Here is a 16,124-nt window from a genome sequence, read left to right on the forward strand (position 1 = left end):
GGTAATGCATATATAAATACCACCTGTCACAGGAAGAAGACTTTTCTGTTATAGCAAAGATTTAAAAACAGGTTTTCAGTCCCCTAAGCTTTTAGAATTTTTTTTTTTTACAGCAATTACACAAGATAATCTTGCCAAACTGAAATCCTAGACAGCATCTGATACCATTTTGGTTTTCAGTGGCCTACTTACTTCAAGGCATGATTTGCAGCTAAGGCTTCACTACTCTAGCAAGTTGTTTTGATCGTCCACTTAAAATTAAAGGCAGCAGAGCAAAACTAGAGAGCAAAGTAAAATAAAGCCAACCCCACAGAACAGCCAGAGCCCTCCCCATTTCGTTTACAAATGTCACTACATCTGCCAAGAGTTCATATGATTCAAAAGTTAAACCCGTTAAGACAGCTTTGTACCTCAGGGCCATCATGTATAATAGAGCTCGTTCTTCCTAAAAGACAAAGGAAAGAAAAAACATTTTCATCATTTTTATCACTGTACGCAGGATGAAAAAAAATCTCTCTCTCTCTCTCTCTCTCTCTCTCTCTCTCACTTTTACACACTTACACACACACACACACACACGTACTAGAAGTCTTACATTTTAGGAATTCTTAGAAGTTCATGTGAAATCCATTCCTAAGCACAAACAGTTGTTTGCATCTGGTTGGTGGTATTAATGTTAATGGCTTCAGAAACAAGAGTAGCCGAGCTGCTTCTGGGATACTCTGCTTTGACCTCAGGTCCCCCCATTCCCACCAATGGGACACTGACCGCCCTAGATCCTGAGCAGCTTTCCTCTTGCCTCTTCCTCTACATCACTTCAATCCTTTGTCTGCAACTACATTAGACCCATTGAGTGTCTCCCCTTTGAATGCTTCCACAATTTCTTAATATCTACAAAGAGTGAATTGATTCCCTGGAATATGCCAGCAGGAAGTAGCGGGTGTGTGTACTGGACCAGTCCCAATGGGAAGATGGAGCCAACAAGGGAAATATTGTCCTCTTTTCCATTCTTAGTTTTATTTTTTGCATATTTTTCTTTATTATAGGGATTAGTCTGACCTCAGCACAAGACAACTACATACTCCTTTAACGGTGAACTGGAATGTAACTTGGATGCGTTGCACGGGTGGTTTTCTTTGACTGTAGAATACAGTCATCTCGATGGAGCCAGCCTAGCCCCTTGCTGCTCTTACTCCACTAGAAATACTTTGCTGGAGAGATTATGATGTCTTATTTTATTGTTTTTTCTTTTTCTTTTTCTTTTTTTTTTTTTTTTATTTTTCAAGACAGGGTTTCTCTGTAGCTTTTTGGTTCCTGTCCTGAAACTAGCTCTTGTAGACCAGACTGGCCTCAAACTCACAGAGATCCAGCTGCCTCTGCCTCCCAAGTGCTGGGATTAAAGGCGTGCGCCACCACCGCCTGATGATGTCTTATTTTTAAACCAGTCAAAAACGGAAGCATTAGAGAGCTCAGAAATAAGGAGAAAGTATTCTGTTTAAATGGCAGAGTTCCCTTCTCACACTGGTCTAGAATGAAGATATTTTTTCCAATTTTACCTCAACAGAGATATACTAACTGAGGCTTTCCAAGTAATCATTTAAGAACAGCACACACACCACACACACACACACACACACACACACACACACACACACACACGTTAGAGAAATGCCCTGGAATACAACATTAAACTACTTTTTTTGCACCTGTACCTCAAGCAGTTCCAAAGCATCGTTAAATAATGTACACACCGGTAATTCAAAGTGCAGCTGTGTTCAATTTCACACACCCTCAGGGCAAGGCCTACTCTAATCCTTTCTTTGCCCACATTTTCTTCAAATGGTAGATCCTAGAGAGTGCTTTTGCTAAGGACTGATGAGTTATCTTAAAGCTAACAGATATCACTAGGCGATCATCCATAGCCGATAAGACCCTTACAGCATTTGTTTCTCGGCAGACAGAAACGGGTTTGCACACAAATACTCTTGTTCTGAGTAAATACGCTGCAAGAACCCAGGTGGGTGTGTAGAGAGAAGCTTCTATTCTCCCCAAAGGGCAGGGCTTCTGAGCACAGCTGTCGCGGCGAGTTTTGAAACTGAACATTGATGGAATAACTTGTTGTTTTAGTCTGTTAGAGGTCTTTCGACCAAACACTATAAACTAGATAGCTTATTGGACAAGAACTGATTTCTTTCAGTTCCAGAAAGCCGGGTGTTCAAAATCAAGGTATTGACAGGATAGGTGTCCATGAAGATACCGTCATCCGTGAAGATCCTCTCTTCATCGATGAGGCCTTATAGGGGTGTCACTGCACAGTGGAGGGCTCAAGGCAGCTGTTGGGTGTCCCTTATAGGCACAAATCCCATTCATGAGGGTTCTTCTCTCAAGATTTTCAACCCTCAAAGACACAGACTAGAATACCACAACTTTGGGGGTTAATATTTTAAGTTGTCCATTTTGAAGGACATAAATATTTGGGTCAGAGCACTTGGCGCATGCGAGCTGAAGGAGAAGTATTTTCCTCTACTGTTAGGGAACAGGGCTGATCTCAGGCAATTGCAGTGGGTTGAGGAAGCAGGGAAAGGAGAGTGGTTGGGGTGAGTTTCTCTGAGTGTCCCGGAGCTTGTGCTGTTTGGACTGTCATTGGGTTCAAAGGAGGGAGCACTAGAGATATCTTATCACTTGACCAGAGAGAGGGTGGAGAAAGCAAGTGACCTTGAGGGATTGGAAAACTGTTAGCCATAAGACCTCAAAATGGGGTCAGAATCTATTACACCTCTTTTTTGCCTGAGGACCTGAGACACTCAGGAGGATAGGAAGTAAATATTTTTAGAAGGCTGTTTAATGCTGCTGGAAAAGGGAGGCTTTTAAAAACTGTTTGCACGTCCTTTCTGGGCTTTGAGCATCAATAAAAGCATCCAGTCATTTTCTGGGCTGAAATGGTCCTTCCACTCCAGCTTCCCAAGTAGCTGAGCAAATATCATTATCTAATGCCTAATTGGACTTACTGTTTAAAGCGCAGTATCGAGAGTTTCCCTCTGCACCAACCCACTTCCCTTTACTAGTTACATCTTACACGAGTATTGTAATAGCTGCACCAACATTAATTAACCAGTATCGATACTAGATTACTAACTAAAACTCAGGCTCCGTTCACATCCTTTTAGCTTTTAGCTAGTCCTTTTCTGTTTTGGGAGCTCCTTCCAGGTAGTGCAGCCCGTCTAGCCGTCATGACAGCGTCAAAGGGTGCCATCAACTGTGTGGTAGACTGTTTCTCAATTGGGTTTTGCCTGATAATTTTCTCGTGATTAGATTGGAGTTGTGGGGTTGTTAGCGGAGGCACACAGCTGTGAAGCGCCCCTTTCATCATATTACACCAAGGGGACATGCCATCAGCATGACTTCTAACCCGTGTTAACCTTATCATCGTCCTGAGGCAGTGGCTGTCAGACTCAGGGGACGTAGGATGCTTGGGTCATACACGGATGACTAGATAGGAAAGACACAAGGATTTCTTCATAGAAGTCTTATGGTCCCCTTCCACAGTATACCTTCTTGTCATTGTTTCCTATATTAACTTAAGGAATGGGAAGTTAAAGAGTGAAATGCATAGGTAAATTATTTGAAATTATTTGCCAAGGAGATTTTCCTATTTACTTCCTTTTTCTTCTCTCCCTCTTCCTCTCTCTCTTCCTTCATTTCCTTCCTTCCCCCCTCTCTATTTCTTTCTTTCTTGTTAATTACTTTTCTATTGTAGTGATGAAATAATACAGCCAAAATCAACTCACAGGAGAAAATATCTTAGCTTACAGTTTTAGAGAGGATACAGCCCATCATGGTGGGAAGGGATGGCAGCAGGAACATGAGATTAACCTGGCGATCAGGAAGCAAGTAGATCATATTTGGTTCACACACAAAATGCAGTGAGTCAACTTCAGATTCCTGCATGCATGTAGTGTCCTCCCCAGACTCCTGCATGCATGTGGTGTCCTCCCCAGACTCCTGCATGCATGTGGTGTCCTCCCCAGACTCCTGCATGCATGTGGTATCCTCCCCAGACTCCTGCATGCATTCAGTATTCTACTCAAACTCATGCATGCATGAGGTTTCTGCCCCAGACTCCAGCATGCATGTGCTGTCCACCTCAGAATCCTGCATGCATCTAGTGTGTCCAACTCAAACTCATGCATGCATGAGGTGGCCACTTCAGACTCCTGCATGTGTCTTGTGTCCACCCCAGACTCCTGCATGCATGTAGTATTCTCCTTAGAGCCCTGCATGCTTGTGGTGTCCTATCAGACCCCTGCATACATGTGGTGTGCATAAACTCATATAGGCAAACACACACACGTATAAGTATGGAAAAAGGAAACATACTGAGGAATTTTGAGACATATGTACTAAAATGATCACTATCAAGACTATTTGCTAGCAGTATGAGATCACAATGGTAAATAATTGAAGGAAGATTCAGCATAAATTATGGGTTAAAAATAATTATGGGCTACAAATGTGTGTTGAAATCTGAGGGCAGTGCTGAGTGAGGCCCCCAGCTGTGGGAGAACTGGGCCTATACCTCATGGGAGAGCTGCCCCTCCCACTCAGAGAGCTGGTTCCACCCCTCACCGTGGGCACGGGAAAGCTCGCCGAGGAGGGTGGTCACAGCTGCCTGAACTGACCACCTCAGCTACCCCTCAGGCTTACAGCCAGGCCTTTGATTTGGCCCACCCCAACATCTGCCTTATCTATGACCTGCCGGAGCACATGAGGGGCTTGATCCTGGGGAATCATAGCCACAGCATCTCCATGACTCAGGGCAATAGCAGGATATCTGAGAGGAGATCCTGTTTTAACGAGGGTCCAGTATTGATAGTGTAGCAGAAGCCAGAGGCCTTGAAGCCAACCACCAACTCATTCCACAATGAACATTTGCAAGTAAAGTTGTTTGGACAAAAGGGTGTACTGCGTGACATACTGCAGCTCCCAGTGCCACTAAGACAAAAGAAGAGATGACAGAGAGGCAGAAAAGACAGAGGAGCAAAGTGATTTTTATTTATTTTTTCTTTTCATTTTGTTTTTTTTGTTGTTGTTTTTTGTAATTGATATTTTTATTTTTTACTTTTAGAATTTTCCTTGGGGGGTGATGCTACTAGGGTAAAGGGCAGGTATGGAAGGACTGGGAAGTGAGTGGAATTGGGTAGCATGATATGAAATTCCTGAAGAATCAATAAAAAATTATGTTAAAAGAAAAAGAAAATGCATAATCAAAATGAAATAAAATAATTATGGGCTTTACTGAGCATTCTGGAACCCAGTGGATGACTGTCTAGGAATGACAGAGTGGTTTTGTATTAAAAATAAATACTCCCTTATCATATTAAAAAGCATTTCTTTTTACATGCATTTCCCCACTAGGGACATTTGTTTGTAGGATCAGAACTTAAGCTTGTACCATTAGCGACAGTAATGTGTCCTGGCTTACAGAGAAGGCAATGCTTTAGAAAGGATAACGCGAGTAAGCAGACTCAACACACAGAACGGCTAAACCACAGTGTAAGCTCATTTTTTATTCATATCAAGTATGGAAATTAGGCATTCCTAATTGATGAATAACATGCTTCGGAGAATAGAGGTCCAGGCTCCATGTGCCGTCCACATGTGGCATCAGAGATCCTGATGCTCAGCTCTGTCAATATGGCAAGCTGAGAAGGAGTGGAATGGAAAGAGAAACACTCACAGTTTCTTACCAAGTTGTTGAGGATGCGACAAACACCATCCCTTCCCGCACTCTGTGCCAAACTCCAGTCTCCAAGACGCGAGGGAGGCTTGTTAGTGTCTAATCACCGCCTGCTTCCGAGCCTGAGAGTTATACAAAGGGGGAGAGAGCTCAGGCTTAAACAAACAACAAACCATTTCCCCAAATATAGATATTTAGTATTTCTTTATTTGCATAAGATTTATTTTATGTGTGTGAGTGTTTGCCTGTACTTATGTGTATGCATAATGTGTGTGTCTGGTACCTGTGGGGGCCATAAGAGGGCGTCTGATTCCCTGTAGCTACAAATGTTTGTGGGTCACCCTGTGAATGCTGGAAACAACCCTGGGGCCTCTGCAAGTCTACTCCTCATATATAGGATTTGAATGTATATCTCTGTTATTAGAAATTGTGGTTAGTCCTGGCTAAGTCACCATATGTTACCAGGGAACCAGGGTCCCCCTTGGGCTCTTATTTTTGTTAATAAAGTAATTTTAGAATGGACTCAAATGAAAACTTGAGAGCAGTCTTATTAGAGTTTAAAAGAAAACCCCAAGGCAAGTGATCTGTAAATCTCAGCTTCCTGAAAGGTGGAGATAGAAGAGGAGAAGACAGGTCATCTGAGTTAAGCAAACAAGAGAAGTCAGCCCACGCCCGGTGGACAGGCAGCTACCCAATGGGAGGGAGACCTTAGAGAAAGAGTGAAAAAGAACAGCATGCCAAACGGCACATGTAGGCTCTGGCCAACATCTGAGAGAAGAAGACGAAAAACTGGACAAGTCAGGTCTTCTGTGAGGACTTTAAAGGCAGGCAAACCCAACAGAACCTCCTGGCTATGCCAAAGGCTGGGATTCTGGGAAGGGAGAGTAGGTTATTTCTCTTAAGGGCTAATTATTCCTCCTATCTTTTTAGTGTGGCTTAAAATGGGTCCTGTCTTCCTGAGGGGTGTTGGCTTAGCCTACTCGGAATATTAGCTGTCCACCTTTGTCCGTCTTCTTGACCAGAAGGACACTTTTCCCTCTGTTGGGCTGTACTGGTGTGATGACATATCCACTATCTTGCACAATAGTGGTAAATGCTGCCTGAGACTTTTACCAAAGAGAAAAAAATGAAAGAGCGCTGTGTTCAGGGGGTTCCCACCCCTCACCTGTCCCTTGAATGTGTCACCTGGGAAAGATATTTGATTCATGGGAGAAGAAAGAGGATTCCCAGCTGTTTGGATCTGAGTCTGGCCGGTTGTTGATCTTGATTCTACTTGCTTGATATTCTGGTTTGTATCCAGCTGGGGTCTAAACCTGAGACTTCAGCTTTGATTTTTGGAAAAAATATAAACCTTTAACCTTCCCAAAGGAGGTCAATGGCGTATGGTGCTGAAACTCTAAGCCCAGTACCAAAGTTGTGGGAAGACTCAGCTAGATTGGGGCTGATGGAGAGAACCCGGTTCAGAGCACAGTACGGAAGCTGTGGGAGGGCTCAGGTTAGATGGTGACTGAGGCAGAGATCTCGGTGCGGAGCACAGTACGGAAGCTATGGGAAGACTCAGCTCGATTTGGGCTGATGGAGTTGCCTTTTGGTGATTTGCCAGCTACCATCCAGTCAAGAACACCAACTACGAGTTGCTTAACTCAACCTTTTTGCAGACCAGAATCCCCAACTTTTATTTCCATTTAGAAAGAAAAAAAACCTCCATCGGTGTGGGCTTATTTGAGAGAATGGAGCTGTGTCATTTTCAAGCATTTGTGGCATTCCAAAGTGTGGCAATTTGTCAATCAGACATAATGAGAGCAGATGAAGAGTCTGAGGAGCTTGGAGGGGGCCTATGGTAGTGATTTAGGATCCATTTATACCTGTTTCTTTAAGACTTGGACACTAATGGAAGTAGGTCTTAAAAATGTCTAACTATTTCCCTTCTTGGCTTCCACCCCCTTGCTCACACTTTCCATTCAATTGCACTCGAGAGTGCCTAGGTTCCCTCTTTTTAACCTTTTTACAAACCATTTTCTTCACTTCCCCTTCAAATCAGTAAACCTCTCTCAGCCACTGGGTTCTGCTACTTCCTGGTATTGGCTTTTAATTACAAAGTATTCTTTTTTTTAAAGAAATTTATTTTTACTTTATGTGCATTGCTGTTTTGCCTGCTTATATGTCTGTGTGAGGGTGTCAGATCCCCTGGAACTGCAGTTACAGACAGTTGGGAGCTGTGCAATCGAAACCAGGTCCTCTGGAAGAGCAGTCAGTACTCTAACAGCTGAGCCTTCTCTTCAGCCCTCCAAAGCTTTCTTAATTGTCTGAATGAAATGGCAACAACTAAGTCATGCATTAGAGAAATACAGTAACCATAAAGTCCCTCTCTGCCATATCTTTCTGTTTTGAGTTTGGGAATGTAGAGTTTTTTTTTTTTTTTTGTGTGTGTGTGTGTGTGTGTGTGTGTGTGAGAGAGAGAGAGAGAGAGAGAGAGAGAGAGAGAGAGAGAGAGAGAGAGAGAGAGAGCTGAATAGGGATTAAAGTAAAAAAGAAGCTGGAGAAGAGCCCCATGGGCACTGGATAGTTATGAGTAATTGACAGGACCACACTTCTGATATGATCTCCAGGGAGCCAAGATCTGCCTCTATAAAGTGAAGAAGTGGAACAGTAAGGCAAGGACTGTGTCTCTGTCTCTTTGAAGGAATGCATTTTCTTTTAAGGCTTCTGACCTCAAATCTATTCTTGTAGTTTCTATAGCCAATCTTTTCATGTAGATCCCAGAACTACTTGTTAAGGTTGAGCTTACTGATTGAGTACAATGTTAACTTTCTTGAGTGATGTCTTTCCGGTAGTGCCTGTGAGCTCTGATTTAATTTGTTTATAGCAGAGGCATCATATAAAGATGTAATAATGAAAGCATATGTCTTCTAGACTTTTATGACAGCATTATTTCATTTATGTTTTCTTCAAATTTAGTTTTGGTAAAATTATGATTAGTAACTTCTATTCTGTTTCTGTAATTTATTTATGAAAACTGTTTTTACAGACAAAATTATCTTGTTTCCAAATTCATATTTCATTGGTTTCCATAGTAGCTAATTGACTTAATTAAATCAGTAATAAAGCTAGTAAGTTCAACTTAGATAAAAAGATTTGCAAATAAACACGACTGGCTTTTACAAGCATTGGGTTCCCCGGCTCCATCTGCAAACACACTTAACAAGCACCAAGGAGCTAATGAGTTAGCTGTGCTTTTTTGTATATCAGAGGGAAGCCTGCTTGGTTCCTATTGTGAGGACACCTAAAATCTTCGTCAATGTTTACGGATGTGCTAGAAATGTTGCTGAACCCAAGAGGATTAAGTCGGGTTCCACTGAGAGCACATTCATTCTCTTATGTAGTTTGAAAGCTGACGGTGGATTGCAGGCTCAAAACCCAGAGTCATTGCATAGTAGCACAAATAGCTACTAATACAATCTATATGGTTTGAGACACATGAGATACGTCTAAGCACCAAATATTCACCTCAATGATATACATGAAAGACACGAAAGCCCTTGAGTTATTGCAATCATATATTGTGCAATCATAATAGTTGTGGTGCCTGGGCATTCTCTTTTAAGTGCATGTGTCTTTAACTGTTCATACCCAGCTTTATTCTGACCATCTTATTTGAATTGGCTTGTTGAAGTGGCCTCACTGTCAGGAAGAGCCTTGGAAAGTGTAAATGCTTTGAGAATCAGGGCCAACAGAGAACTGAGTGCCTTGAAGACAATCCCATTCTCCGTTTCCCAATAGTGCTGAGGACTGAACCCGAACAAGAGACTGCTGGGCAGAAACAAGAACAACTGGGAGTCTTGGAGAGCTTGCCGTTGTCCCGCACTGTGCCTGCTTCCAGGGAGTACAAAGCCGTGTCGATGAGTCATGGGTTTGTTAGTAAATATTTATGTGGCTATTATTGGTCTGGCGTTTAGGCCTGGCAATCGTCTAGCTGCAGTAAGTTTTAAAACAGAAGAGTTTACCAAAAGGCTTAGCAGAAATAAGAATGAGGAAAGTAATTCCAGATGTAGGGTGATGGAAGGCTTTCTGGAGGCTGCCAAGGGCCGGGCCTCAGAGAGTGAGCATGTACTAGGAAGACAAGGGAGCAAGGGAATGACACCGGAGGCATGGAGTACGAATTTCCTCAAGAGATGCTTGTGCCATTGAGCAACTGTTTGCTTTGTAGGATAATCGGGGCCTGGAGTCAAACTTTTCAAAGTTTCTTATTCATTTTTCCCCTCCTACAATGCTCAGAACATGGGACAGTTCTTCCCAGCATAGATGTATGTAATCTCTTGGGGCCTAGATGCCTAGGAATTTCTGTTGGCTCCAGTCAAAAATGTGTGGCCAATGACGTGGCTTCAAGTGGCCACAGCTTCCACTGAGAATTCAAAAATGTTTTGTAAAACCATGATGGTGGAGGGCTTAGAGCCAACCTTTATCACCTACTAAAGTTGTAGAATTATATTTGTCGATCTAAAATCATAGAGAGAAAAAGCACTGGCAATTTAGGGAGTTGTTTTCAAGAGGTGAAGGTAGATTGGTTATTGGATTTCTACACACACCCGGACTTTGTTGCTGAACATTGCACAGTTAAGTAGTTTCCTCACCATGGACGACAAACAGCTTCATCATTTGGAATTCAACAATGAAGCGGGTTTTATTGAGTGGAAAAGTGGAAAGAGACCCTTGCAAATTCCTTCTATCCTGCAGGAAGGATACTAAGCATCTTCTGTGTATGGAACATGATGTTCTTTGAGCTGTAGGCTTCTAGCAATGGTTAGGGCAATGACAATTATAGTAATAGCTAACCTTTATTAATTACGGACTGAACTGAGTTGTTTTTACGTCAATTAAGTTATTGTCCTCATTTTATAGATGGGTAACCTGAGAGTTAATGAGTTTTTAACCTCAATTAAGTTTATACATTTAGCCTGCCTGCTAAGTTGCTAGACTATTTTCAATGAGTATATATACACCCCCATTATTTCCTTAGTATTAACTAAATACTTCTAGTCAAGATTTCAGAGTAATTGTTTTGTGTAGGTAAAGAGGGGTATTTTTCAAGGGGCTTTTAACCAACTTTATAATGGATATTAGTCCACAAAAGGTGATTAACCAAGCGCTTTAATTGGTGTGTAGCTGTTACAAATCTAAGCAGAAAAAGAGTATACATACCCACACCCAAATATTTGATTGCTTAAACAGGATCTCACAGTAACTCAGGCTGGCCTTGAACTCACGGTAGTCCTCTTCAAACTTCACAAGCGCCAGGGTTACAGACATGGGCCACCATGCCTGGTAAACGTGAATACATGCAAAGAGTGGGAAAGAAATCCACTAGATGCCGAGGAAGGAGAAGGAGCAGCACACATGCTGGTTATTTACACAAAGCTAAGTGTACTTTTAGAAAAAAAAATCCTTCCCCACAGTCAAAGGTGGGCATTTGGTCCCATTGAGCTATGAAAAACTAAGGCAAGGAAGAAAAATCCCCATCCTTGAGGAAGCTTGCTGGTCACAACATCCTGGAGCGCTCCAGGGTGCAGAGCAGAGTCACAGCCTTCTCACTGGGGTTGGCACGGGGCCTCTCTCATGGCTCATTTGTCACCCCCTCTTAAATGCAAAGAAAACAAACTGGGCTGACTTAAGATAGACAAATATTCATGTTGACCAACGGTTTTTGATGTGTATACACCATAACTGCCTTTGTCTATAAAGGTGAAAATGACATTTTCTGAGCGTTTTAGAAGGAGAATGTAAGGGAGTCAGAATGACAGCTGAAGCAGAAGCAGAACTGTCAGGGATTCAATAGAAAGTGGCTTTGTTCTTCATTGATTCACTCACTACTCTTGCAACACTAAAGACTAGACACTACATATGCTGCGTACGCTCTCTGATAGGGTAGCGTTCAGACCTTTCAGATCTCTGCCCTTGGGGAGTTTACTGTGGGGTAAAGAGAGAGAGGAGTCAGATATAGTCAAGAGAAGATATCTGGCAAAATATTACATGCAATATTAAATACTAAAGTTTCACAAACACTTTAATCTAGAGCTGGGTTTCTAGAAGGAAGTGTCATACAAGATGCAAGCCCAGATCTGAAATGTGGGTCAAGGTTAGTTAGGAAAAGGGCAGTGGGAAGAGGATGGGTGCAACTGTTCTGGGAGAAGGATATTAATTTGGAACAGGGCTTGGAATTTGTTGCTAGAAATCGCTAGAATTTAATTCTAATAGCTAGCCTGTTGTGTTCCTTCTATATGTGTTGACAGTTGTTCCCCTTACTCCTTTATTTGACTTTTGCAAGGTACAGGTTATATGCACATAAGAAAACAACAACAACAAAAAAAGCCTAGGAAAATTAAGTGAGGGGGAGAAGTGGGAACAGAATTTAAGTCTGAATTGTGCATATTGAGGAAGGAAAGCAGAAGAGTTGGTGATGGTGGGGGCTCCTTCCTTCCTTCCTTCCTTCCTTCCTTCCTTCCTTCCTTCCTTCCTTCCTTCCTTCCTTCTTTCTTTCTTTTTTAAATGATGTTGCCCTTTTCAAAAGATTTTATTTATTAAGTATACAATGTTCTGCCAGAAGAGGCACCAGATCCTATTATAGATGGTTGTGAACCACCATGTGGTTGCTGGGAATTCAACTCAGGACCTCTGGAAGAGCAGCCAGTGCTCTTAACCTCTGAGCCATCTCTCCATCCCCAGGGGGCTCTTCATTTCAAACAGTCTTATTGGTCTCTTCTCAGGATCCATGCCCAGGACTGTAAGTCCAGCTACATGGCAAGTCCATCTGTTCGTGGAGCCTGGAAACTCTGACAAGTGATGCCAAAAGAAGAAAGACTCTCGAACTGTTCCCTCTAAAGCTCTGCTGGTCAGTTTAGTTGTTATAACATCATAGACCTGGGTAGATCAGATGGCGAATATGGCAGCTTGAGATCAGGGAGCCAGCACGGTGACTTTCTGGAGTGCATCTCCATGTTTTGCAGGTGGTGACTGTCTTTTTGCTGTGTTCTCTTCTTTTCCTGTGGAAAACACACAGAGAAGCAAATTGCCTCATGAATTTCTCAGCAATGCTCTCACCCTATAATATGGGCTTTGAGACTCACCCTCACTTTGAGACTGACTTTGGTGAGCATGCAGAAGTGATGTGTGATGATTATTTACGCTATGAAGGAGGGGGGGCTGTCATAGTACAGTGAGGCATTCCCACCAAGGACTGATGGAAGTTAAGCCTAACTTGACCCTAAAGATGCAGACTTCTGTTTTAATTTGCTTTTTATCAACATGCCAATAATTAGATTTCATTGCTGTCTTTTTAAAGCAAAAACTTGTTGTTGTTTCTCTTCTTCTATTCCTCCTACTCCTTTGCCCCCACCCCAGGAGCCCCATTTTCACTTTCATGTCACCTGTGACCTTATCCGTCCCCCATCACTTTCCTAACTCACCCTGTGTTTCTTTCGTGGTCTCCTATCGAGTGTTACAGCCTGTAGCCCATTCACACCCCCTTATTTACATACACACAGATGTTAAAAGTTAAGGTATGCAAAGAAGAGAGAACATGTATGTGTTTTGTGTCTTTCTGAGTCTGGGTCTTTTAACTTTTTTTTTTTTTTTTTTGGTTTTTCGAGACAGGGTTTCTCTGTGGTTTTGGAGCCTGTCCTGGAACTAGCTCTTGTAGACCAGGCTGGTCTCGAACTCACAGAGATCCGCCTGCCTCTGCCTCCCGAGTGCTGGGATTAAAGGCGTGCACCACCACCGCCTGGCCTGGGTCTTTTAACTTAATATAGTGTTTTCCAGGTCTGTCCATTCTCCTGAGCATTTCCTAATTTCATCTTTCTCCACAGCCCAGTAAATTTCCACCATGTGATTACACCACAGTTTCGCTTGCCCATTCTTCTTGCTTGACACTCAGCCTGGTTCTATTTTCTTGATATTATGAATAACAGAATAGTAAACAGAAAGTTGCCTCCTTTCTGAACAAGACATAAGAACTTCTAAGTCCTAGAAGAAAGAGACTTGAAGGTAGGTTTCTTACTGCTCAGGGCCTCTGGCCTCCACATACTAGCGCTCATGGTGCTTGAAGATGTTTATGGAGTCAGGGTTGCTGAGGGCCATCTTCTGAACTTTGTAGCATTTCCTGTTGGGAAGAGGGCTTGTTGAACATAGAGTTCTTGCACGACTGATGAATGGGCTTTGGCATGGTCTAACCTAGCCAGATCAGTAGGGAGTCTCTCTCTCTACCATCTTTTACCCCAGAAAACTCTTGCCTCGTTTGGTCTGGATGATGAGGTCCAAAAGCAAATTCTGGGAAGTGATGTTGCTCTTGGCTCTGTGAGAAGGGTTCATCAACAAGCCAGTTCCAAACCGGATTGATTCTATTAACCCTTCTCCTAGAATTCTGTCCTGAATGTGGGGCATATTGTGCTCCTCATGGATCTGAGGTCAAGCGCACCAGATTTATATGTCTCAGTGAACACAGAGACAAAGACAGGGTGATGGCGTCCTCTAAAAGAAGTCATTCTGGACTGTGGTCAATGCAGTGTGAAACCAAGGGGAGGTGAAAATATAATTATTAATGTCAGAGGTATGCTCTGAGGAATGTGTCACTATGTGACTTAGTCATTGTGTGGCCATCTTGGGGTGCTTATGCAAACCTAGATGGTGGGGGTTAGTGACTCATTGTGGCCTTTGATGCCATCAAGAAACATCACAGGCACCATCATATCGGTCAGTGGTACACAGAATACTGGCTTACCTTGCATTTGTTTTAATAAGAGGAGAAAAGGTACCCTCTAAAATAGCACAGTACAGTAACATACAAACAGATACATAGTCGTTTAAGATCTTTATCAAGTACCACCTGCCAAATACAATTGCATCTGCTATTGCCTGATGTGCCTGGTGGCAGCGTGCCTGTCACCACGAGCATCACCGTGAGTAAGTGAGTAATACCTTGCCCTATCAGGTTATGATAGCAGCAGTGGCCCTCAGGAGATAAGCATTTCCCAGCTCCACTGTAATCTCTGGGATCACCACCTTTTATGTGGTCGGTCATTGACTCAGTGTTCCTGGTACATGACAAGACTTTATCATTCAATGGAGCGATAAGATAACACAGTTGATCTTTCTCTTTTGCTTTGTAGGCTGCAGCTTGTTCTATGGGAAAGGTGATACGATTTACATTAAGTTCGTGTCTGTGATGTTAACTTTTAAAGTGAGCACTGGTGGGGACAACTTGGGGGAATAGCAGCAAGAGACAGTCTTCAGTGTGCTTAGATTCTGTTGCCTCCTTTCTGAACAACGACATTTTTCAAATCTTACAATTGCTAACTTACAAACTTAAAGGTGAAGTTAGGAATGGAGACAAATGCCTGTAATCCCGGTACTCAAGAGGCTGAGGCAGGAGAATCCCAAGTTTGAGGCCAGTGTGGATTATGTAAAGAGACCCTGTCTCAAATATAAAACAGACTAAACTGGCTGTGGAGGAGGCAGAGACAGATGAATGTCCATGAGTTTGAGGCCAGCCTGGTCTACATAGTGAGTTCCAGGCCAGTCAAAGCTACATAGTGGAACCCTGTCTCAAAACAAGAACAAAGAAACAAACAACTCCCCCCAAAACAAAACCAGAGAAAAATGCAAAATAAACCATATTCTTAAAGCAATAAAATAAAGCAAAGCTGAAAATGAAATAGGCTTATCTAGGAACCTCATCTCCATTCCACAAATCTTAAGTCTTTGCATTAAAGAGAAAGAAAATGGCCAGTAAGTTAACACTTTCTCTTTAGGCAACTCTAAACAGTAGTATCTTTAATAACCGTCAACATTAGTAACCCCAAAACAATGCCGGCACTGGAACCGGAGCCAGTGTTGTGTTCTAATTGCTATTTGGAATCAGTCCAATCTGAAGCCATACATCATTATGGGATGGTTCTATGAGGCTGACTTGTGACTGTTCCACTCTTTCAGGACAGCTCCAGATTTGTCAGTGACTACAAGATAGTGGTGTTGTCTCCAGAACGTTTATGAAGCAGTGACTAAAACAAGGCTGATCTGACACGGTGTGCTCAACAAGATCAGAGTATACTCAAGCATTTCTTACCTAAAGGAGCTGTCTAGCTGGATAAGCATTTGTAGGCTTCATTATTTTCCTTGAGAAGATACTGAATGGAAAGGTGTATTATGCTCCCTGGCTCCTCAAATGTTGATAGTTGGACATACTAGGCTGTGTCTGTGTGCTTGACAATCAATGAGGAGGTATTATAGCGCAAGGGGAGACTATAAAAGTAAGCCATGAAATCCACAAGAAACCTAGACAGACACTGAAGCTACCAAAGAAGGGCAAGTCTTAGGGAGCACTCTCTAGAGCTTTCTG

The sequence above is a fragment of the Chionomys nivalis genome, chromosome 15 (assembly GCF_950005125.1).
Source record: "Chionomys nivalis chromosome 15, mChiNiv1.1, whole genome shotgun sequence".
Taxonomy (NCBI): Eukaryota; Metazoa; Chordata; class Mammalia; order Rodentia; family Cricetidae; genus Chionomys; species Chionomys nivalis.